This window comes from Entelurus aequoreus, linkage group LG13 (genome assembly GCF_033978785.1).
Source record: "Entelurus aequoreus isolate RoL-2023_Sb linkage group LG13, RoL_Eaeq_v1.1, whole genome shotgun sequence".
Lineage (NCBI taxonomy): Eukaryota > Metazoa > Chordata > Actinopteri > Syngnathiformes > Syngnathidae > Entelurus > Entelurus aequoreus.
In genome coordinates, this window is record NC_084743.1 from 64,095,383 (window position 1) to 64,121,235 (window position 25,853).

At 38.7% G+C, this 25,853-nt stretch overlaps 1 long non-coding RNA gene across 1 annotated transcript in view; it reads left to right on the forward strand.

Annotated features, from left to right (window-relative positions):
• LOC133663949 (uncharacterized) overlaps positions 1-25,853 on the forward strand; it is a 69,519-nt gene that overhangs the window by 38,031 nt on the left and 5,635 nt on the right. The gene's annotated exons all lie outside the window — the stretch shown is intronic.

The window sequence follows — 25,853 nt, forward strand, 5'->3', positions numbered from 1 at the left end:
AGATCTACAAAGCGGAGAGGAGGCAGGGCCTGACCTCCCTCCAGGCACCTTTTCTTTGAACTGTTTTACGCCTTCTTCTTTGAACTGTTTTGTAATCAAAGGTGATGGCTGTTTACGACCCCCCCTCCCTTAAAAAAACAGCTGTTGCCATGTAATCAGGGCAAGTCCAAATAAAAGTCCAAATCTTTCGTCAGAGCGTGGTGGAACACTGTACAAGGGTACAGGTGTATGTGCTCTCCTCAATTGATAAAAATTGTATTCTGTCTCTGTTTGATTCCTTGCTTCTTGTCTTGTTTAATAAATGTCATCAGTGTTTGAACCTGACACTATGTAAGTTCCTACTATGGAAATATCAGTCATACTGAATCAATGTGGTATTATCGTGTCAGTTTGACGCTCTATGCGTCATGGGAAATGTGGTCTTCCTTCTGGAAACACAGTCCACTGGTGCCACCAAAACCAACCAAAACTGAAAGTTCTTAGGTGTGGCTTTAATTTACTTTGTTATGAGCTTAACTTAATAATAATACCTGGGATTTATATAGCGCTTTTCTAAGTACCCAAAGTCGCTTTACATGTTAAAAACCCATCATTCATTTACACCTGGTGGTGGTAAGCTACTTTCGTAGCCACAGCTGCCCTGGGGTAGACTGATGGAATGAATGATTTTGGCGACTGGGTGTCACCAAAAAAAATACAATTACTGCCCGACTTCAAATTAAAGACAACATAAGTCCATTCCAAACGGTTAATAATAAATAGGTTAGTGTTTTTCATACCTACCATTGTTCTCTGTTTGACTAATTTCTCATTTCCTTTTTAACGTTATAAGGGTACAATGTTATGCTGAGGTGTACTTATCACAATTGTATAGACAAATTATGCAAATTATAGTTGCGGCATAGAGTGGAGGGCGCGGAATGTTTTCTTCTTCCTAGGGCGGGGGGCGTAACAGACTATAATTGGGAAGCACAAACTGAATTAAGGACACCTATTACTTATGTCTGGCTTGTATGCTATTGTGTGCTTAGCAGTTGTGTAACCGCTAACTCCTAGAAGCCTAGAAGCACGGTCATTATTACCGTGGTTATTTTTTGTAAATGACTTGACTAAAACAGCAAAAATACCAACTTTGTGTGCTCATTGGACGACATTTAGATGTTTACTGGCTGTCCAGCTTAGCACAAGTAAACACGTTATATAATCCTCGTTTTTTCGCTGATACCAGACTGATATATGATTGCGACACCCCAAACCATTTGAATAAGAACATGTCACACAAAACGTAGGTTTAGGAATCTGCATTTTTGACCTGACTGCACCCGGGAGAGAGCCTCTGCCCTTGTCCAAACTTAACTGCATCCATGGATCCAGTAAACTACTTCTGTTAAGACCTTGCGTTGGCTTTAAGACACCCGCGTGAATTATAAACCATTCGAAGAGGACAAGGTAAGGTTTTCCATCAAGGGACGACGGCATGGGGCAAAGTGATTTGAGCCATCATCCGACAATAAAAGTGAAGTGGTTATGCTGTCCTCAGAGACAAACGTGGCAACAGCACTAACGTTACAGATATTCAAACTCATGGCCTTCTTCCATATGCGTACATTTTAAGGAGGAACGGCCGTCGTATTGGCTAAAGACGCGGGTTGTCAAAATCAGATGCAGGGGAATTTCTTCCAGAATATTATTTGCCAATGCATTCACCAACATAATAAGTTTACAGCATATTACATTATTTCTACTTTCCTTGGACAAACATTTTCATCAACTCTCACTAGGATTCCTATAATTTATAAGCGAAATCGTCCGATACGAATACATTAATGAACCGTCCATTTTTCTGAGTGCTATTGACAGTGTAGCAATATCATCTAGTTCAGTGTTTTTCAACCACCGTGCCACGTGAGATACAGTCTGGTGTGCCGTGGGAGATTATCTAATTATCACCTATTTTGGGTTAGAAATATTTTTTTGCAAACCAGTAATTATAGTCTGCAAATGATGTGTTGTTGTTGAGTGTCGGCGCTGTCTAGAGCTCGGCTGAGTAACCGTGTAATACTTGTCCATATCAGTAGGTGGCAGCAGGTAGCTAATTGCTTTGTAGATGTCGGAAACAGCGGGAGGCAGTGTGCAGGTAAAAAGGCGTATAATGCTTAAACCAAAAATAAACAAAAGGTGAGTGCCCCTAAGAAAAGGCATTGAAGCTTAGGGAAGGCTATGCAGAATGAAACTAAAACTGAACTGGCTACAAAGTAAACAAAAACAGAATGCTGGACGACAGCAAAGACTTACTGTGGAGCAAAGATGGCGTCCACAATGTGCATCCGAACATGACATGACAATCAACAATGTCCCCACAAAAAAGGCAAATTGATGCACTTTAAATCTGTTGTTACAGGGTAAAAATCGATGTTAATAAAGTCATTCTTTACTGTAAATTAATCTATACTATACAATTCACTTTAATCTTAGTAACAACACAAAGTTATGCAGAGGAGTACTTATAACAACTTTATAGACAAAGTAGACTATCTATAGTTACGGCGAAAGGTGAGTGCCCCTAAGACAGGGGTCGGCAACCCGCGGCTCCGGAGCCGCATGCGGCTCTTTGACCACTCTGATGCGGCTCAGCTGCATACTTGCCGACCCCCCCAATTTTCCCAGGAGACTTATGGTTCTCAGTGCCTCTCCTAGATAACTCCCAGGGAAAATATAATCCTATTTTCATTATAATTACTAAATTAAGGGAGTGCCCTTATTGCACTGCAGTAATTGTCCTCTATTGCATTTACAAACAGCGTGCCAGCCCGGCCACATGTTGTATGTAGCTTTTACTTGCACACATAAGAGACAGCAAAGCATACTTACTCATCAGCCACACAGCTTACACTGACGGTAGCCGTATCAAACAACTTTAACATTGTTACGTTACAAATATGCGCCACACTGTGAACCCACACCAAAAAAGAATGAAAAACACATTTCTGGAGAACATCCCACCGTAACACAACATAAACACAACACAACCAATACCCGGAATCCCATGCAGCCCTAACTCTTCCGGTCTAGATTATACACCCCCGCTACCACCAAATCCCCCCACACATCAACCCACCCCCCTCCGTGCGTCGGTTGAGCGGAAGAGTTAGGGCTGCATGGGATTCTGGGTATTGGTTGTGTTGTGTTTATGTTGTGTTACAGTGCAGATGTTCTCCAGAAATGTGTTTGTCATTCTTTTTTGGTGTGGGTTCAAAGTGTGGCGCATATTTGTAACGTAACAGTGTTAAAGTTGTTTTATAAGGCTACCGTCAGTGTAAGCTGTGTGGCTGCTGAGGTAGTACGCCTTGCTGTCACTTACGTGAGCAAGCTGAAATTGCATTCTACATGTGGTTGATCGGGTACGCTGTTTGGGCAGGCTGTAGAGGGCGCCAAAAGCAGTGTCATCACGCCCTGATACCGGAAAAAATGAGAGGGTTGGCAAGTATGACGCTATCAAGCGCCATTCATTCAAAACTCGCGGGCCGCACTAACATCAAATTTCCACATTAAAGTGCGTGCCGGTGCGTGTGTCTGAGACCCCTGGTTAACATAGCACAAAGCATTTAAGCTTTGTATGCGGTGTTTTTCATTTTAAATTTAAATTTTTTTTTTGTGGCTCCCATTATTTTCTTTAATTTGTGAAACTTGCCAAAATGGCTCTTTGAGTGGTAAAGGTTGCCGACCCCTGCCCTAAGAAAAGGCATTGAAGCTTAGGGAAGGCTATGCAGAATGAAACTAAAACTGAACTGGCTACAAAGTAAACAAAAACAGAATGCTGGACGACAGCAAAGACTTACTGTGGAGCAAAGATGGCGTCCAGAATGTGCATCCGAACATGATATGACGATCAACAATGTCCCCACAAAGAAGGATTAAAACAAATGAAATCTTCTTGATTGCTAAAACAAAGTCGATGCGGGAAATATCGCTCAAAGGAAGACATTTAAACTGCTACAGGAAAATACCAAAAAAAGAGAAAAAGCCACCAAAATAGGAGCGCAAGACAAGAACTAAAGCACTACACAGAGGAAAACAGAAAAAAACGTAAAATTATAATTTACGGCGTGATGTGACACTACACCTACTTTGAGACAAGAGCTATAGTGATGCATGGTTGGTTATGGTTTAAAGTCATAATCAACAATTGCGACAAAGCATTTTTCCTGTCAACGTAGTTTCGTTTTTTGATGATTTCTGCTGGTGGTGTGCCTCCGGATTTTTTCAACGCAAAAAATGTGCCTTGGCTCAAAAAAGGTAAACAAACACTAATAGGTGAGGCAAGTCCATCTATAAAGCACAATTCCTACACAACACAATTCAAAGTGCTCAAAGTGCTTTACAGAAAATTACAAGAAGGAAAAAAATTCAAGTCAAAGAATAAAATCTTCATAAAAATAATCATTGCTCAAATTAAAACAAAGAATAAAGTAAATCTGATCCTACAATATAGTGAAGTCTGGAATGTGCCAAGCATTTTTGTTTGTTTGCTGTAAATGGAAACGAGCAATATTTTGCAGTTGAATGCATTGTGCATTGCTCAATGGGAAAATTGGCAGGAGAAAGTCTTACAGCCAAGTTCTTACACAACAGGGTTCTGCTGTCAAACTCAGTACCAATTTGTTTTTAATTTTATATGCCGTGCAGGCAAAACTCAGCGTTACATCCAATGGCAAAAAGCTACCACAAACCAGATTCACAAATAAATGTGACCTACACACTCCCCTGAACAACCAGCAGAGGGCACTGCAGCCAGAGCCACACATTACACTGATAAGACATCAGTATCGGGACAAGGTCATTAAACGGCATTGATACAATAAAATAGGCAGCTAACACGGTCTTTCAGATGAACTGGATAAATTAGCATTAGCTAATACAACGCTAACGTTAGCTAGCTCAGGCCTGTTGTGCGTTCTCTCTGTAAAGACGTGGATTGTTTTTGTGCAGAGAACTCCGGGCATTTTGCATTTAATGCTCTGTGACCCAGACCGCTCTGGCTGCAGTGCCCTCTGCTGGTTGTTCAGGGGAGTGTGTAGGTCACATTTATTCGTGCATCTGGTTTGTGGTAGAACTCTCTCATTGACACAAAAGCAAAAAAGTGATCCACACATGCAAATTCAATACAAATACAAATATAAAATCAAGCGTATTTATATTCAAATCTCAAAAATATATTTAAAAATACACGTTTATTAATACAAATTCTTGATTTATTTGTATGTCACTGTAGATGTTGCCCTCCTGTGGGTTCTTCTGACACAAAGATTCTTCTTGTGAGCCCGGCAGTCTGAGGTAACAGTCTTTTATTTTCATGCAGGGATTGCTTTCCAGCAATATATTTTCAGACTTTTCAGTCCAGCGTGTCTCAGTCCGTGTGTCTTTCTCGGGCTCCAACTCCCACTCCGTGTCTCGTTCCGGCTGCTGCTAATAAAGGCGACTGGTGATTAGATAACAAGGCCCATCTGGGTCATCTACTCACCTGTCGCTGTCTTCGAGGCCGGTCCTTGCACACCCCGTTCCGCGGCAGGCCCGCAGGCCACGCCCCCCTCCACAGTCACATTTTTATATTTATAAATTGTATTTGTATATATTTTCAAATCTCAAAAATATATTTACAAATACGCGTGTATTTATACAAATGCATTATTTATTTGTATATCACATTTGTATTTGTATTTGTATATGTATTAATATATGCATAAAATATGTATTGATATCATATTGATATATATAAGTTGATGTGAGGCAGTTCTACTTCCATACTCCACAACTGACAGACATAGCAGCGAATGGAAAACATGTTTGGTCGAGATAAGAGACGCATTATTGTGTCCTGTCACACAGAACTCATGGATTATTTCTACGAAGTGTACAGTTTACAGGCAGGGCAGAAGTGAAAAGGTGAGAACCACACCGATCCTATGGATGTGTGCCAGCGTCTCTGATGTTGATGTCAACATCATGTTTGGACATGACAGGTTCATTATAGATTATTGTATGTTGTATATACTATATATATATATATATATATATATATATATATATATATATATATATATATATATATATATATATATATATATATATATATATATATGATACATCCACTCATGTCAAGGTTCAGGGTCTTGATCTCTGTATTTATTCCCCCTTTGCAGTGATGTTTGTTTGTGTTGTGTGAATGGCAGATGCACAGCATGAAAAAAAAAAAGAGCCACGTTCCAAAAGCCGTGGTCTGCTGTGACACACGCTCACTCAGCCTTGCGGCGTCCACTTCAGCTTTGCTGAGCATGGAAAGGCAGTATGGTAGTCTTGAGAAGGTAGCGTCTGGTCCTTTTTACTAAAAATTAAACGTGATGATTTAATAGTGGGTGAATCGCTCTGTAATGTTAAAACCCTGATGTCAGTCCCTCCAGTAACTCACGGTGTCGCTACTGCCTGCAAATCCACCCATACCCGCAAATTGTGGCCAAACAACTACCTTTTTGTTTCATCTGACCACAGAACTTTTCCTCCAGAAGGTCTTATCTTTGTCCATGTGATGTCAGATGAAACAAAAATTGTGCTGTTTGGCCACAATACCCAGCAATATGTTTGGAGGAGAATCCCAGGAACACCATACCTACCGTCAAGCATGGCGGTGGTAGTATTATGCTCTGGGCCTGTTTTGCTGTCAATGGAACTGGTGCTTTACAGAGAGTAATAAAACAATGAAAAAGGAGGATTACCTCCAAATTCTTCAGGACATCCTAAAATCATCAGCCCGGAGGTTGGGTCTTGGGCGCAGTTGGGTGTTCCAACAGGACAATGACCCCAAACACACGTCAACAGTGGTAAAGGAATAGATAATCAGGCTATAATTAAGGTTTTAGAATGGCCTTCCCAAAGTCCTGACTTAAGCGTGTGGACAATGCTGAAGAAACAAGTCCATGTCAGAAAACCAACACATGTAGCTGAACTGCACCAATTTTGTCAAGAGGAGTGGTCAAAAATTCAACCAGAAGCTTGTGGATGGCTACCAAAAGCGCCTTATTGCAGTGAAACTTGCCAAGGGACATGTAACCAAATATTAACATTGCTGTATGTATACTTTTGACCCAGCAGATTTGCTCACATTTTCTTTACAAGTGTATGTAATATTTTCACCACAACTGTATATACACATATATATATATATATATATATATATATATATATATATATATATATATATATATATATATATATATATATATATATATATATATATATTGTGGAAGTTGCCTTCCAGTGGGTCCTCCAGACCACCCAGCATCTCCAGGCGAGCCCGTTTCATTGTTTCAAGACTGTTTTACTTTTTCAAACAAGTCTCTTGGTGCTTTTCAGCAATCGTCTGTTTCGTGAATGTTCGTCGTGCTCTCGCTCTCCCCCAGCTCCACCCACGTCTCTCTTCCCGGTTCGTACTTATAAAGAGCGACAGGTGATTAGATAACAAGGCCCAGGTGGGCCATCTACGCACCTGTCGCTGACTTCGAGGCCGGTCCTGGCACACCCTGCCTCGCAGCAGGCCAGCAGGCCACGCCCCCCTCCACACACACACACTTATATATATATATATATATATATATATATAAAAAGATTTTGTGATTATAAAAAATATCCATGTAATCATTGTAGTATCGACCAGATATGCTCTTGTACTTGGTATCATTACAGTGTATGTCAGGTGTAGATCCACACATGGCTTTTGTTTGTGAGCTATTGTATCCTCCTACGGTGTGTAGTGAAGCATGTTTAGCTATTCCTCGTCCTGCAGGGATGATACCTGTAAGAAACGTACTTTATTTGTCGCCATGGAGGCGAGGATTAGTGATTTAGAAGTAGCTAAAAGTTTTTAAGCCAAAATGCGTCCATTCTCCCTTTTTTGCCTCTAAGTACTCCGTGATTGTGCGTTGCCGAACATGCTCCTCTGCAGGTAAAATCAGCAATGTCAGGGCAAATAAGTGATTAAAAAAAAAAGAAAACCGGTACTTTTTACAAGCGGTATAGTACCGATTATGATTCATTAGTATGGCGGTACTTTACTAGTACTGGTATACCATACAATCCTAATACATACTGTACATTTGCAGCACTGTAATATTAAAGCTAAGTTGACGTGCGCGGTCTGTGCATACTTCTTCTTAATTGTAAATGTTTGCATGCCCGAAAATCATGTAGCTGCTTAACATTTGCACCGGAATAAAAGTGTTGTTTTTATGTTCATTCTTTATTCACAAATAAACACTTGTGTACAGTTTGTGTCATTTGTTTACTGTTTCCTATACAGTATATTCACATATTGTCATGATCCTTGGCCCGGATCATGTTTTGTTATTTTCGGTTAGTTTTGGACTCCCTGAGTTCCTGTTGTTGTGCACCCTTGAGTTTGTTTAGCTACCGTGACTACTTATTATTTTCACCTGCCTCTGATTGGTGTTCGGGACGCCACCTGTTCCTGCTCCCAGGCTAGCACCCCTTCCTGCTTCCTTCGCCTGCCGCTCAAGCTCCTGAGGTGCCACCTTCCTCGTCTCCGGCGGGCCTTCCCACGGCACCGCCACCCTCCTCGTCGCCAGCGTCGTCGTGACCGGCTGCGCAAGCAGCCATCAGACGCCTGCATGCGGCCCACTGGAGGGAAAATTCATGGACGCCCCGGGCGTAAACAGCAGCGACGCCCACGAATCGGGCGTAAAACTCTTAGGCTGCTGAGGTTCTGGCGTCACTCACGCCGACCTCCTCGTCGGCCACTGATGTGGCCGTTCCGTGGTCGACCGCCTCGCCAAGTGCAGCGGCGTTCAACACGTCGCCGCCACTCGACTCTCCCTCGCTGGTTGCGGGGACACTTGGTCTGGCAACCCACCGCCAAGTCCTCCCTCCGCCCTCCCGTGACTCTGGATCCTGCCTGTTTTTTTTATGGACATATGGAATCTGTCCTTAAGGGGGAGGCCCTGTCATGATCCGTGGCCCGGATCATGTTTTGTTATTTTCGGTTCGTTTTGGACTCCCTGAGTTCCTGTTGTTATGCAACCTTGAGTTTGTTTAGTTACCATGGCTAATTATTATTTTCACCTGCCTCTGATTGGTGTTCGGGACGCTCACCTGTTCCCCGAGCACTAGTCAGAGGCATTATTTAAGCCTGCCTTTGCCGGTCAGTCGGCCTGGCTTCTTTGTTTGCTCCACGCAACAAGTTACGTTTGGTTATTTCTTGGATTCGTGATTCTTGATTCTTGTTCCTGCGCTAAGCTTCGCCATAGCTTCCCATGCTATCGGCCCGCTTTTCTGTTTATTCTCGTTATTGTCTGCTTGTATCTACAGTGTATGATTTATGAGAAATAAATAATCTCCTACCTTCACGCTTTCGTCCGGAGTTGTCCGTTCTGCATCTGGGAGGAACGACCCATGCGACACACAGCCTCAAACGTGACACATATGTTCCTCTTAAAAAAAAAAAAATCACTTTTGAAGCTGGTAACCAAATGCACTGAGGAAGGACTAAATTATTGAATTAGTCTAAATAAATAAATGAGTAAAGGGGTTATAAATGAAATGATACATTTTTAATAATTGTGGTTTTCTCATCTGCTGTGCACATTTTGACATTGCATGATGCAAAATTAATTACATACAAATGTTTATATGTATACATATATACATGTACTTATATAAATTATACATTTTACAACTGGTATATTATTGAATGTGTACGATATACTTGCACCTCATACTATATTACATTGCCTAATGCTTGGTGATGTGATTGGCTTCCTCCCTACTTTTGAGTTGCATGACGAGCTTATACTGGAGTTTCTGACCGTGACCCATGAGAGGGTTAAGCACTGTGCATTAGGCTGTCTCATTACATTATAAGATGACTAATGTGTGGCATTGGCTGTATTAATAGTTTACCATAAATGTGACTGTCATGTGCCTTGGTACCGACATGCCACTACGCCGTCATTTGCAGCTTTAATGTGTGGTCACCGTTACGAGGATACCTAACAAAAAACTCAAATTAAAAAAAAAAATTGCTCATGCAATAATAACATAAAACGTCAAAAAAACACATTCCGGGATGTTTGGTTGTGTTGAAGCAATAAATCTTGACCATGAATGTTAGTCTTTTTATTTGCATTTGTCACACAACCACCCCCAACGGGGACTCCTCAACCTAGTCACACACTACTGTGGGGCGGCAGTCACTCCCCAACCCGGCGTTGTCGAGAGTAAATCGGCGTGGTTGTTTTTGGTCATTCCAGCACGAACGGTTCAAGTCTTCCCGTAAGTGTTTAGTAGGGGTTGAGGTCGGGACCGCTGCCGGGCCAATCCATTCATTGCACACCCAAAAAAGGGTGGCAGTGCCTGATAAACACTGATCTCTGGGGGGCGAGAGTGGCTCAGTCAGGCACTTTGGCCCAAATGAATAAATAATCCTGATGTACAGAGAAGATTGGGTCTTGTCTGGCTCAGCAGTGGCACAGAAGGGCCTGTCTGTCTCACGCCGATACCGATAACGATTATTATTTGTTTAAATCGACTGTGCATTCAAAAAAAATGAGTCACACAAAGGTGGATTAGACAAAGTATGACATCACTACAATGGTGCATAAATCAGTAGTGAAGTTGAGGTCCTCATTTGATCATGGCGGATTTTGATAGCAAACATAGGTCTTCTTTGGAGGTTGTAGGCTTTCTGGAAACAATCGTGCTGATACTGGCATTTCAGGTGTTTGGTGAGGTTGGATGTGTTGAAGTCCGATGTTTTTCTTCATTCCTCGCAGAATGTTCGGAGGGCATTTGGTGCGGAAATAAGTCCGGCACGACCGACCCCATGTGTGTTTGAATTGTTTTCTGTTAGCCTATAAATGGTATAATTTGTCAATAAATTGTTATAAGTACACCTCTGCATAACATTAGTGTCCTTAAAAACATTAAAGAAAACGTAAAATGGAAAAAAAATTATATATATATATATATATATATACACTACCGTTCAAAAGTTTGGGGTCACCCAAACAATTTTGTGGAATAGCCTTCATTTGTAAGAACAAGAATAGACTGTCGAGTTTCAGATGAAAGTTCTCTTTTTCTGGCTATTTTGAGCGTTGAATTGACCCCACAAATGTGATGCTCCAGAAACTCAATCTGCTCAAAGGAAGGTCAGTTTTGTAGCTTCTGTAACGAGCTAAACTGTTTTCAGATGTGTGAACATGATTGCACAAGGGTTTTCTAATCATCAATTAGCCTTCTGAGCCAATGAGCAAAAACATTGTACCATTAGAACACTGGAGTGATAGTTGCTGGAAACGGGCCTCTATACACCCATGTAGATATTGCACCAAAAAGCAGACATTTGCAGCTATAATAGTCATTTACCACATTAGCAATGTATAGAGTGTATTTCTTTAAAGTTAAGACTAGTTTAAAGTTATCTTCATTGAAAAGTACAGTGCTTTTCCTTCAAAAATAAGGACATTTCAATGTGACCCCAAACTTTTGAACGGTAGTGTATATATATTTAAATATATATATATATATATATATATATATATATATATATATATATATATATATATATATATATATATATATATATATATATATATATATATATATATATATATATATATATATTGATCAAAGATTACTGTAACCTTATTAACATCATAATTTGACTGAAATTCCAAAAACAAGGTACATTCTTATTTAAGCTATAAAAGTTGTTGGACCGACTTTAACCATGTGATAGTGAAAAATACAATTAAATGAACTCAATAAATAATTAATAAAAAAAAAAGAATTCTAACTGATTAGCAATTAACTCAGGAGCACACTATGCAAAACACTTTAGTTTACAGAAATAAATAAAACAATTTGAGGAGGCCAGGATTAATGGCCACAGCGAGCACGTTTTGTAGTACATCGCTTTTTCATGCATGATACTGATAAAGCAGGTGACCACCAAGCATTGCATCACCGACCCATCCCACTATTCGAAAATAACTGTGTGGAGGGGGGCGTGGCCTGCGGGCCTGCCGCGGAACGGGGTGTGCCAGGATCGGCCTCAAAGACAGCGACAGGTGTAGATGGCCCAGGTGGGCTTTGTTATCTAATCACCTGTCGCCTTTATTAGCAGCAGCCGGAGCGAGACACATGGTTGGAGTTGGAGTGGGAGCCAGAGAGAGAGAGAGAAAGAGAAACGGACTGAGAAAAAGACATTTTGCTGGAAAGCAAAAGGCTGGCACGATTTATGAAAATAAAACAGTGTTGTACCCTGCAATCCGGGCTCTCGTGGCAGTGTGTGGTGGTCCGAGGAACCCACTAGAGGGCAACGTCTACAAACCGGTTTACACTTTGCGCTCAGGGGAAGTTTACTACCTCCTCCAAGGTAAGGAGTGCTTGATTTGTTCACCTTAAGCCACCTTTTAATAGTTTTTTTCTGTCATCGGATTAATCGGTGTGACATCATAATTTCTATTAATGGCCCAACAATAGTCCATACTGCACTAAAAATATGTAATAAGTCATTTTATATCACGACGATGATGTATACAATGATAAAATATAAAAGTTTTAATTATGTTTAAACATATATTAAATGAATGGCAATTGTGCTTATAAATTATGCTTGTAATCATAAAACAACTTTATTTATCAAATTGATAACATAATAAAAAAATAAATAAATAAATAAAAAATAAAAATTTAAAGTATATATATATATATATATATATATATATATATATATATATATATATATATATATATATATATATAAATATTATTGTATTCGTTTTACTCTATTTTGACAATGTATACATTGGTAATGTCTACATATTAATTTATAGATGGAATTTGTAATTTTTCAGTGTCATAGACGGTAGGGCTGTGAATCTTTGGGAAGCGTACGATTCGATTCGATTCTTGGGGGTAACGATTTGATTCAGAATCGATTCTCGATTCAAAATCTGTACTTTTTTTTTATCAGCATTGGGTGCCAGTTCTATGATTGAATACATTCCTCCATAAAATAGATGAGCAGCTCTGATCAATTTCTGTATTATCGAAAATAAAACTGGTTTTGTTTAATAAAATTCACCCCAAACATTTACTAAAGTGACAGACTTTTGGAACAAAATTTAAAAAAATAAATCGATTCGATTAGCAAAATTGATTTTCGGCCATATCGCCCATCAGTATTTGGTAGACTCAAAACAAAAGTCAATTGTCACTTTTCATTCAGTTGCCTGAAAAATGTATCCACATATTTTACTGGTACTTACATAATTATAGAAAAAAATGTGTTTAAATTCTTCTTTAATTAAAAAAAAAACACCTCCCCAAAGCGTTTCCTTTGACCATGTCAACGATTGACGCTTGTTGTATTTTAAAATATACAATACTTTGCGACATGATGTGACGGTTTTACCAAAAACATGAAAAGCCACTAAACATCAGGGAGAGTGTGTTCCAGCCATTAAAGATGTACTATTTCAAGGAAGCTTTTGCATAGCTCATAGCTAAAAGAGAACGGCTTCTGATGAATTTTTTAACTTTTGCGGGCAATTACATGACTCTAAATGAGACGAAATGTACTTCGACTGGACTTAAATATGCAGGAGCCGTGAAAGACATGGGGCCCGATCGACTGAAATCCAAATATTACGTGCTAAAGAGCGTGTGCAAACTATGAAATTGCGAGTACTGATAGTGGCCGTGTGATCTACTAGAACTACGTGTATAAATGATAACTGGTGCAAACCAGTTAACCATGGAGACACTCATTTACTGTGCATCCATGTTGTCATGCTCCTACCTGTGGCGTTTTGCTATGTTTTGAAACAAGCAGCACATGCGCCACTTTTTCTGGGAATTTTGGAAGCTGTGCTGCAGTTCATCTACAATGGAACTAAGGCTGGGCGATAAAATTATGTATGTATATAAAATATTAATGTGTGTGTGTGTGTGAATGCATGTGTGTGTGTGTGTGTTTGTATATATATATATATATATATGTGTGTGTGTGTGTGTGTGTGTGTGTGTGAGTGTGTGTGCGTGCGAGTTCTGGCAATGCTTACTTAATAGATAGATAGATAGATAGATAGATAGATAGATAGATAGATAGATAGATAGATGGATAGTAGTTTATTGATTCCTTCAGGAGAAATTTTAATTTTTTTTAATTTATATTTTTTATTTTTTTTATGGGGACATCGCTCTGTTTACACAGTCACCTTTAGGCATACTTGCCAACCTTGAGACCTCCGATATCGGGAGGTGTGGGCGTGGTCGGGGGGCGTGGTTAAGGGTGTGGTTAAGAGGAGAGTATATTTACAGCTAGAATTCACCAACTTAAGTATTTCATATATATATATATATTTATATTATATATATATATATATATATATATATATATATATATATATATATATATATATATATATATATATATATATATATATATATTTATATATATATATATATATATATGTATGAAATACTTGACTTTCAGTGAATTCTAGCTATATATATATATATATATATATATATATATATATATATATATATATATGTATGAAATAATTGACTTTCAGTGAATTCTAGCTATATATATATATATATATATATATATATATATATATATATATATATATATATATATATATATATATATATATATATATATATATATATATATATATATATATATATTATTATACATATAAATAAAATAAATACTTGAATTTCAGTGTTCCGGAGGCTATCCAGTAGATGGCAGCATTGTCCTGTTTAACTTCTCCGTTCATGAATGAGTATATCATTTCGGCCACCGTGTTCAATGGAGAAGTCTGTTCTACGAAATGTACAGGCAACATAATTACATACCCCTTCCCCTTCGAACTGTCCTGGATTAACTGAAATTCTTGTTTTTATTCGTTTTGGAACTTGCAAGCGTATTTCTTCATCTTGCTCGTCGACGGCGTCGCCATGTCTGTAACTTCCACGTTCTTCTGCTTTGTCTCCTTGTTGTGTGCGCAGTTGTGCACTCTACTCTCTAAAAGCCGTAGATGTTATGACGTCATTGGGCAGGCAAGCTGTTTATATCGTGGGAAAGCGGACGTGAGAACAGGCTGTCCCCACTCAGGTCCGCATTGAGCTGGAGGGGGCGTGGCCTCCAGCTCCGGCTGAATACCGGGAGTTTGTCGGGAGAACATTTCTGCCGGGAGGTTATCGGGAGAGGCGCTGAATACCGGGAGTCTCCCGCTAAAAACGGGAGGGTTGGCAAGTATGCCTTTAGGCGACCTCTGACGGTATGGGGACAAAAAACAGGTCCCCTAAAGGGAAACCTTTAGTCAGATCCATTCTGAAGATGCCTAAGTGTTTTTTAAACTTTGGCCCATAAAACATGTTTACTGGTTAGTTTGAGTGTGAGACATTTGCACAGCTGCCCCCTTATCGGGCTGTAGCTGGATTTGCTTTAACATTTAAGTGGTGAAACTTCCTATAAGAGGACAGCGGTAGTGCTGTATTCTGAGGATCATGTCATATTTAATTTGAATTTTATTTTTTTTTTAAATGGTCCTCAGTAGTCACGTACAAATTTGTGTGAATTACGCAAAATTATTAAAATTTGGTCCCCATGAACCATATTAACTCTTTTTCCCCAGGGTCCCCAGTAAGAAGGATCAGCACATTACTTCACCAATCCAGAGATTTAAAGACGTGTATGAGCTCGGTTGGTAGAGCGGCCGTGCCGGCAACTTGAGGGTTGCAGGTTCGATCCCCGCTTCTGCCATCCTAGTCACTGCCGTTGTGTCCTTGGGCAATACACTTTACCCACCTGCTCCCAGTGCCACCCACACTGGTTTGAATGTAACTTAGATATTGGGTTTCACTATGTAAAAGCGCTTTGAGTCACTAGAGAAAAGCGCTATATAAATATAATTCACACTTCACTTCACTAACTGGGCAGTGGCCTATTTTACCTAATTTTTTTCATGCCTCCACAACATGTAGAAAGGGTGGTCCCCACAAGTGATGATCAAAAACTTGGTCCCCATTCCAAATGATAACCAGAATGTGTGTGTGTGTGTGTGTGTGTGTGTGTGTGTGTGTGTGTGTGTGTGTGTGTGTGTGTGTGTGTGTGTGTGTGTAAGTATACATATATATGTGTGTGTATGTATATGTATATACAGTATATGTATATATGTATGTATATTTGTGAAAAAAAAAAATATATATATATATATATATATATATATATATATATATATATATATATATATATATATATATATACATAAATATATATATATATATATATATATATATATATATATATATATATATATATATATATATATATATATATATATATATATATATATATATATATATATATATATATACACTACCGTTCAAAAGTTTGGGGTCAGCCAAACAATTTTGTGGAATAGCCTTCATTTCTAAGAACAATAATAGACAGTCGAGTTTCAGATGAAAGTTCTCTTTTTCTGGCCATTGTGAGCGTTTAATTGACCCCACAAATGTGATGCTCCAGAAACTCAATCTGCTCAAAGGAAGGTCAGTTTTGTAGCTTCTGTAACGAGCTAAACTGTTTTCAGATGTGTGAACATGATTGCACAAGGGTTTTCTAATCATCAATTAGCCTTCTGAGCCAATGAGCAAACACATTGTACCATTAGAACACTGGAGTGATAGTTGCTGGAAATGGGCCTCTATACACCTATGTCGATATTGCACCAAAAACCAGACATTTGCAGCTAGAGTAGTCATTTACCACATTAGCAATGTATAGAGTGTATTTCTTTAAAGTTAAGAGTAGTTTAATTTCATTGAAAAGTACAGTGCTTTTCCTTCAAAAATAAGGACATTTCAATGTGACCCCAAACTTTTGAACGGTAGTGTATATATATATATATATATATATATATATATATATATATATATATATATATATATATACATATACATAGGGACAAGCGGTAGAAAATGGATGGATGGATGTATACATATATATATATAGTACAGGCCAAAAGTTTGGACACACCTTCTCATTCAATGTGTTTTCTTTATTTTCATGACTATTTACATTGTAGATTGTCACTGGAGACATCAAAACTATGACTGAATGTGGAGTTATGTGCTTCACAAAAAAAGGTGAAATAACTGAAAACATGTTTTATATTGTAGTTTCTTCAAAATAGCCACCCTTCGCTCTGATTACTGCTTTGCACACTCTTGGCATTCTCTCGATGAGCTTCAAGAGGTAGTCACCAGAAAATTATTTTTCATAAACACTAGATAAAAAAAAATGTTGTTAAAAGAAAATACCAGCATACACCAAAACAATCAATTACATGTGTTTTCATCAGCCCCTTAAGTCATCCAGCAGCTATATAATTATAAAATGATATTGCTGAATATTTATTTTTGACAGTCCATATATGTTGACAAGCATTCCTTGAATTCCTTCTAAGTCTATAACATGATCTGATAGCTCAGTTACAGCTCTTTTTATTACCAAATATGTGTTATATGTGTTTTATGTTGCACGATTGCACCAAGAAAAATTCCTAGTTTGTGAACCCGTTCTCAAACAATGGCAATAAAACTATTCTGATTCTGATTCTGATTCTGATGCGCAGGACGACGCTGCAGTGCGAGCCTCTCTTTTCTCACAGCTATTTCTCTGCAGACTGACAGTTTGCACCTTTCCAGACGTGCAAATGCAGACCCAAAACGGCGGCCGCAGAACAGTTCCCGCCTTGATAAATCACACTGTGTGTGTTACATATTGCATTTTCTCCTCCCACTAGCGTGGGCGTTCTAATAACCAGCATATACTCTGCATATCCATGAAGACTGACTGCGCATGTTTTATAGAAGGCAAACTTTAATAGTTCAGGCCCATAGTGTGCAGCTCCAGATGTGTGAAGTAAATCTGACACAATCACAGTCAGTACAAAATATGCAAATGAACCATTGTTTGCAGGAGATTACAGGATCTCATTCAGCACCTCTGACAATGACACATTCTATTTGTATCTGTAGTGTTTCTGGTGTCAAAAGACTTGACTGTGTTACTTCGGGGAGTTCTTTGATCGCATTTCAGACATTGAAACTTAGCCCAGGAGTATTTTGCACAATGTGCTGTTATCTGTATTAGTTTGTTCTGCTTTATTTGCACGACACGCACATCTCTACACGGCATCATCTCATTTTTTTTTCTTTTCAATGTATTAACTGTGAGCAGGGCTGGGCAATATGCCGGAAAACTGTATCACAATATAAGTGTTTTTGTATGAGTCCATATCAATAATAATTGATATTTTTATGACCTATCTAAAATAAGGAGCAGGAACATTTTTTTTTGCAAATGTAAACATTTGTATTTTAAATGTACAAGTAACCTTCCTCTGATTATAATCCCCTCAGCTGTCAAGGCAGAAAAGAAAGGAAATGTCAACACAAGCATGAAAAAAAACACTTAACAATAAGCTCTTAAAATTAAGGTGCAAAAATAAGGAATATGTAAGAAATGCTTAATGACGTTGTGGAGGGGGGCGTGGTCTGCGGGCCTGCCGCGGAGCGGGGTGTGTAAGGACCGGCCTCGAAGCCAGCGGCAGGTGAGTGGATTGCCCAGCTGGGGCTGGTTATCTAACCACCTGTCGCCTTTATTAATTACTTTTAATTGTTTTTAAATCCCTAAATGGTCTGGCCCCACAATACCTGACCGAGCTGCTGCATCACCATACTTCGTCTAGAGCAGGAATCGGCAACCTTTACCACTCAAAGAGCCATTTTGGAAAGTTTCACAAATTAAAGAAAACAATGGGAGCCACAAAAAATTTTGGAAAATTTAAAAGTAAAAACACCGCATACAAAGCTTAAATTGCTTTGCGCTATGTTAACCAAGGGTCTCTGACACACGCACAGGCACGCATCTTAATGAGGAAATTTAATGTTAGTGCAGCCCGCGACTTTTAATTGAATGGCGCTTGACAGCGTCTTTCTTGCCAACCCTCTCAATTTTCCGTGAGACTCCAAAATTTCAGGACGTGCTGGCACTGCTTTTAGCGCCTTCTACAGACTGTCCAAATAGCGTACCTGCTTGGCCACATGTTGAATGCAGCTTTTGCTTGCTCACGTAGGTGCCAGCAAGGCATACTTGTTCAACAGCCACACAGCTTACACTGACGGTAGTCGTACAAAAACAACTTTAACACTGTTACGTTACAAATATGCGCCACACTTTGAACCCACACCAAAAAAGAATGACAAACACATTTCTGGAGAACATCTGCACTGTAACACAACATAAACACAACACAACAAATACCCAGAATCCCATGCAGCCCTAACTCTTCCGCTCAACCGACGCACGGAGAGGGGGGGGGTTGATGTGTGGGGGGGTTTGGTGGTAGCGGGGGTGTATAATGTAGACCGGAAGAGTTAGGGCTGCATGGGATTCTGGGTATTTGTTGTGTTGTGCTACAGTGCGGATGTTCTCCAGAAATGTTTTTGTCATTCATTTTTGGTGTGGGTTCACAGTGTGGCGCACATTTGTAACGTAACAGTGTTAAAGTTAACTTTTTAACTTTAACTTATACGGCCACCGTCAGTGTAAGCTGTGTGGCTGTTGAACAAGTATGCCTTGCTGTCGCCTACGTGTGCAAGTAAAAGCAACAAATAACATGTGGCCGGGGTGGCACGCTGTTTGTAAATGCTATAGAGGACAATTAATGCAATGCCATTAGGGCACGCCCTTGATTAAGTAATTAGAGTGAAAATAGGATAATATTTACCGTGGGAGATTTCTAGGAGAGGCAGTCTCCTGGGAAAATCGGGGGGGTCGTTGGAAAACCGGGAGGGTCGGCAAGTATGCAGCTGAGCCGCATCAGAGTGGTCAAAGAGCCGCATGCGGCTCCGGAGCCGCGGGTTGCCGACCCCTGGTCTAGAGCCTTGAGGTCAGCTGACCAAATGCTTTTGGCGGTCCCCAGATCCAGGCTAAAGACCAGAGGGGACAGAGCCTTTTCCGTTGCCGCCCCTAAGCTCTGGAACGGGCTTCCCCTCCACATTAGGTCAGCCCAGAGCCTGGGAGTCTTCAAAACCCTCCTTAAGACCTACCTCTTCTCGCTGGCCTTTGACTCGAGCTGAGTCCGCCCACTAGGCCACCATTTCTAGTCCCCCCCCTCTCCCACCCCTTCGTTTTAGTTGTATTTTTCAATTTGTCGCACTTTCATTATTTTTATTCTGCAAATTTTTTATTTATTTATTTATTTTTAATTTTTTTAAGCTTTTTTATTCGACCCCTTTTACCGTATTGCATTTGCACTATCTTGTTTAGCACATTCATTGTGTATGTTGTTTTTTTTTTGTTTTTTTTGGTTTTTTTGTTGTTGTTTTTTTTTGTTTTTTTTGTTTTTTTTGTTTGTTTTGTTTTGCTTAGTTGCTTTTTTTTGCTCTATGCTTTTTTAACCTGTAAAGCACTTTGGTTCAATTTAAAAGTTGTTGAAAACGTGCTATATAAATAACGTTGACTTGACTTGACTTGACTTTATTAGCAGCAGCCGGACCGAGACACGAGTGTGGGAGTTGGAGAGTGAGCGAGAGACACTGGAGAGCATCTTTTATACCCAATCATGGCACCCACCTGTTCCCAATTAGCCTGTTCACCAGTGGGATGTTCCAAATAAGTGTTTGATGAGCATTCCTCAACTTTCTCAGTCTTTTTTGCCACTTGCGCAAGCTTTTTTGAAACATGTTGCAGGCATCAAATTCCTAATATTTGCAAACGATAACAACGTTTTCCAGTTCGAACGTTAAGTATCTTATCTTTGCAGTCTATTCAATTGAATATAGATTGAAAAGTATTTGCAAATCATTGTATTCTGTTTTTATTTATGATTTACACAACGTGCCAACTTCACTGGTTTTGGGGTTTTGTATGTTGATGCTGTTTTATCACCCAACTCTATCTCTGAGGTTCTTTACAAGCCCTCCTGCCACGGCGGCCTAAGAAAAAAAATAACTATAAAGTGCTGAGTCAGTAATATCTATTTTGCTGACGATGATTACCCCCCTTCACTCCGACCAGTCCACTAAGGATATCCTTGTGAAAACATCTTTGAGTCGTCAGGTCCAGAAACACACACATGTACGTTGCGCTCGCGTCAAAAAGCTCACGAGGATGTGAGGATGCATGTGTGAACATTTCCTCCCCCCCGAAGACTTGAGCACAGGCCAGTCCATGCATAATTCATGGCACCTGTCTCCCGGAAGAAATGCGGATGGATCAACACGCAGACATGGAGGAAAAGATCAAAAGACACCCGAGCTAAAATAACATTTGAGGAAATAGAGGATACTTCTGCGGTGGAACCTGTAAAGTTGAAATGCCCCTGAGGTTGCACAATTTGTTTGAACCGAGTCCGACTTGTCACAAAGCATTGTTTTTGTGGAACGCCTTTCTTCAGATTTGACTGCACCTCTGTACTGTACTTAGTGTTCACTCATACAATAAAACACATCCTTCCCTTATATACTTATATATAACATATGAACCATTTATTAGTTGCTTATTAACAATGTTCCCTCTAATTGTTCATGTGTCTGAGCAAACACAAAAACTCACTGAGCATTCAGTGGAGCTCATGTGAGCAACATCACACGTGGCAATACCAGCAGCACACCTGTCTCAAACCAATCTTTTATAATAACACTCAAATGAGAGGAGTTATTTTCATGAGATTGTTTTGTAATATTAGTGATTTGGCCCACTTTTAATGGAAATAAAAGAAATCTTGTTTTTCATAAGCTATGGATTAGTATTGTACAATATGTCTGGGTGGGGGTCCTGCTTTGGAAATCATTTGTACCCCTTTCAGAGATCACATTTAGTTCCTAAACATCCTCATGTTGCACAATGAAATGTAAGCATAGGATGAAGTGTGCATTCCTGTAACTTTCTCTAGTAACAGCATTCCATGATTAATATAAATAAATTAACATTAATAATAATTGACTGTACAATAAGCACACGTATGACTGAGAAGTCATAGTGTAACTTTGTGTGGTGTTTGTCCGTCTTTTTGTGTGGCCATAAACGCACCAGTGGCTTAGTGGTACGCGTGTTGGTGACAGATGACAAGTTGGTTTTGGCCTGGTTCGTACGGCAGAAAATGACTAGTTTTTCGAGATAGAAGTGTTTTACTCATGTTTTTGGTGTGGTTATGGCCGAATACAAACAGTTTTGCTCAATAAAGTGATCGATATAATTCCTGTCCTCGAAGCATCTCGATAGACGTTACAATAATTGAACAGTGTTCAATTGAACAGTGTTGACGAACACCGTTAGGGCCGCTTGTTGTCACTGTCACTCAGAGTTGCATTGCAAAATTACACAGAATAAATGTGTTTATTTTGTTTAGAATTCAGATGGGATTTGATATGGTGCGCGGCATATATTTGCTGTGCGCAGAGGACGCTTGAGCAGTGCGCAATTGCGCAGGCGCGCACCTTAGAGGGAGCGTTGCTTATTAACATGCAAATGAGTAACATATTGGCTCTTAATTAGTCATTAAGTACTTATTAAGTACTTATTAATGCCTTATTCCGCATGGCCTCATTATACAACCAGTAAGCCATTAACTAAGAGTCTTCCCTAACCCTAACCGTAACCCCCAAACCCAACCCCAACCCTAACCCCAACCCTAAACCTGACCCTGACCTTAACCCTAACCCTAACCCTAACCCTATGTTAATAAGCAACTAATTCATGGTTCATATGTTCCCCACACTAAAGTGTTACCATCATTTGTTATTTTGCTCAATAAATGTGTATAATGCTACATTGCATGTTTGAGTGTCAACGTCAGACTTTGAGACTTTGAACTGTTTAAACTGTTTTTAACTGCTTTTTATCAAACAAATTGTTCTTTAGATAATTTGCATTTGCTTTTTTAGTGTGTATTTTACCCCTGTTTTAAATGTTATTTTTTTAGTCTGTCCTTTTCCTGTATTTCTTTGTGGTGTGCAGCCCTTTGTTTTGGTTGTTTTTAAAGGGCTTTATAAATAAAGTTGACATGGTATGGTAACGTTGAATCCAAATCCACTTTATTTATATAGCACTTTAACAAGCAAACTGTTCCCAGAGTGTTGCAAATAAAAACAATAAAGTCATTCAATTAAAAGGATTTAAAAAAAATAAATACAATATTACAATAAAACTAATAATAATAAACCATTATAAAAAAAAATATATATTAAAAATTAAATAAATCAAAGGATATAGTACAAAATATAATAAAAACACCAAAATAACAAAAAAAAATCAAAAAAAAAAATCTAATAGAATAAAGCATTAAAAGACACAGAGGACCACACAACTCATGTATAAGCCAGAAAAAAAAAGGGTTTTAAAAAAAGTCTTAAAACAGTCCAAATCCACTTTATGTATTATTACTACTAACAATACTATTAACAAACTGTTTCCAATGTGCTGCACATTAAAACAATACAAAATAATTCAATTGAAACGATTTAAAATAATACATATAATACAACAAATAATTAAAAAAAATAAAAATAACAAAATTATAAAAAATAAAATAAAATAATACAAAATATTTGTAAATACACCAAAATAGTTAAAAACAAATAAATAAAATAATAAAAGACACAGAGGACCACACGACTCAAGCCCGGTTTATAAGCCAAACAATAAAATTGGGTTTTAAAATGAGACTTCAAACAATCCAAATACACTTTATTTATTATTATTACTAACAATACCGTTAACAAACTGTTTCCAGAGTCCTGCACATAAAAACAAAATAATTCAATTAAAAGCATTTAAAATAATATATATAATAATACAATACAAAAAATGATAAAAAATTAATCATGTAAAAAAATAATTAAAATAAAATAAAATAATACACAAGCTAACTAAAAACACCAAAATAAAACAATAAAAGACACAGAGGACCACACGACTCAAGCCGATTTATAAGCCAGAAACTAAAATTGGGTTTTAAGACGAGACTTCAAACAGTCTAAATCCATTTTATTTATTTTTACTACTAACAATACTACTAACAAACTGTTTCCAATGTGCGGCACAATAAAACAATACAAAGTCATTCAATTAAAACTATTTAAAATAATATATACTGTATAACAAAACAAACAATACAATTAAATAAAAATTAAATAATACAAAAGATTTTTAAAAAACACCAACATAGGTAAAATCAAATAAATAAAATAGAGTAAAACAATAAAAGGACCACACAACTCAAGCCGATTCATAAGCCAGAAAATAAAATTGCCCGACCAAATGGTTTGTTGAACTCGTGCCGTCTTGCAGACCGCATTATAGATGCCCGCAGACCATAGTTTGGACACCGCTGTCCTAGTGAGTAAGGTACCGAACGTTTTGGTCATATTTTACAAGGTTCGCTACACCAACATATCCAGTAAAAAACTCGTAATCACTCGTACATTGATGTTTAGTTTGGATGCATTTAAATAGTTTCTCTTTAGACGCTGAGAAGACTAATTGACATTAGAATTAACCTCACAAAGTCAAAACGTTAATGTCAAGGAACACATTAGAGTCACTAAAGCAAGAGATGCTGCTCCAATAAATTGCAGGATTATGCACCAGCAACTCATGTTTACGTTAATGGTTTAACAAATCCAAATGCCTTGAAATGAGTGTTTAAGTCTTTTTGCATTAACAACAGAGGGATGAGGGAACTCAGTGTGTAATTACTTCAGTGTTTTGCCACTGTAATGATTTTGGGAAGCTCGCCTTGCATTCTTAAGTTGAATGGCTTGAAGGGTGCATTCACGGCACGCTCGTTTGATGCAGTTGTTTGAAAATCAGCCCGTGTCACTTAAGGTTACCTCATTTGTTGCACGTCAAGCAATTTATGTTCACCCCTTATTGTCGCCATCCTTTTGCTTGGGGTCCACATTGTGTGACAATCGGTGCATCCAGCGACACTGCAGCTTTGCTCAGCTTCAGGCTTTGACAAGAGAACACAATGGTGGATCTTCGCGCTTTCAAGTCAGGGTGGAGAAACTCCATGAGAGGGTTAAGTACCGTAAATGTTGGACTATAAGCCGCAGCCTTTCCCCACGCTTTGAATCCTGCGGCTTATTAAATTCACAGATTTTTGTCCGCAGACGGCCATATTGCAAATAGAAAAAATAACAAAACAAGCAAAGACACAGAACAGGTGCGCTATTGTTTGTGCTATGGCGCCATCTTTTGGACGAGTTTGCTTCAGTTTTAGAGTTTTAAACCGGAAGTACAAATACCTTTCCGTCTTCCAGTTGTTCATAGTGTTTCTACTCGTATGGATTGTTCAATCATCACTCCAAGCATGGGCTGGCTCAGGGTGGAGGACAGAGTTAAACAACTTGCACTGAGCCTAGTCTATAAAATCCGCTACACCTCCCTGATACCGAAGTACATGTCAAACTACTTCCTTAACGTAAATGACCGCCATAACCACAACACCAGGGGGTGCTCCACTAACCACGTTAAACCCAGATTCCGAACTAACAAAGGTCTTAACTCATTCTCTTTCTATGCCACATCAATGTGGAATGCGCTCCCAACAGGTATAAAAGAAAGGGCATCTCTATCCTCCTTCAAAACCGCAATAAAAGTTCACCTTCAGGCAGCTACAACCCTAAACTAACACCCTCCCCGGATTGCTAATAATCAAATGGAAACAATCAAATGCAGATACTTTTTA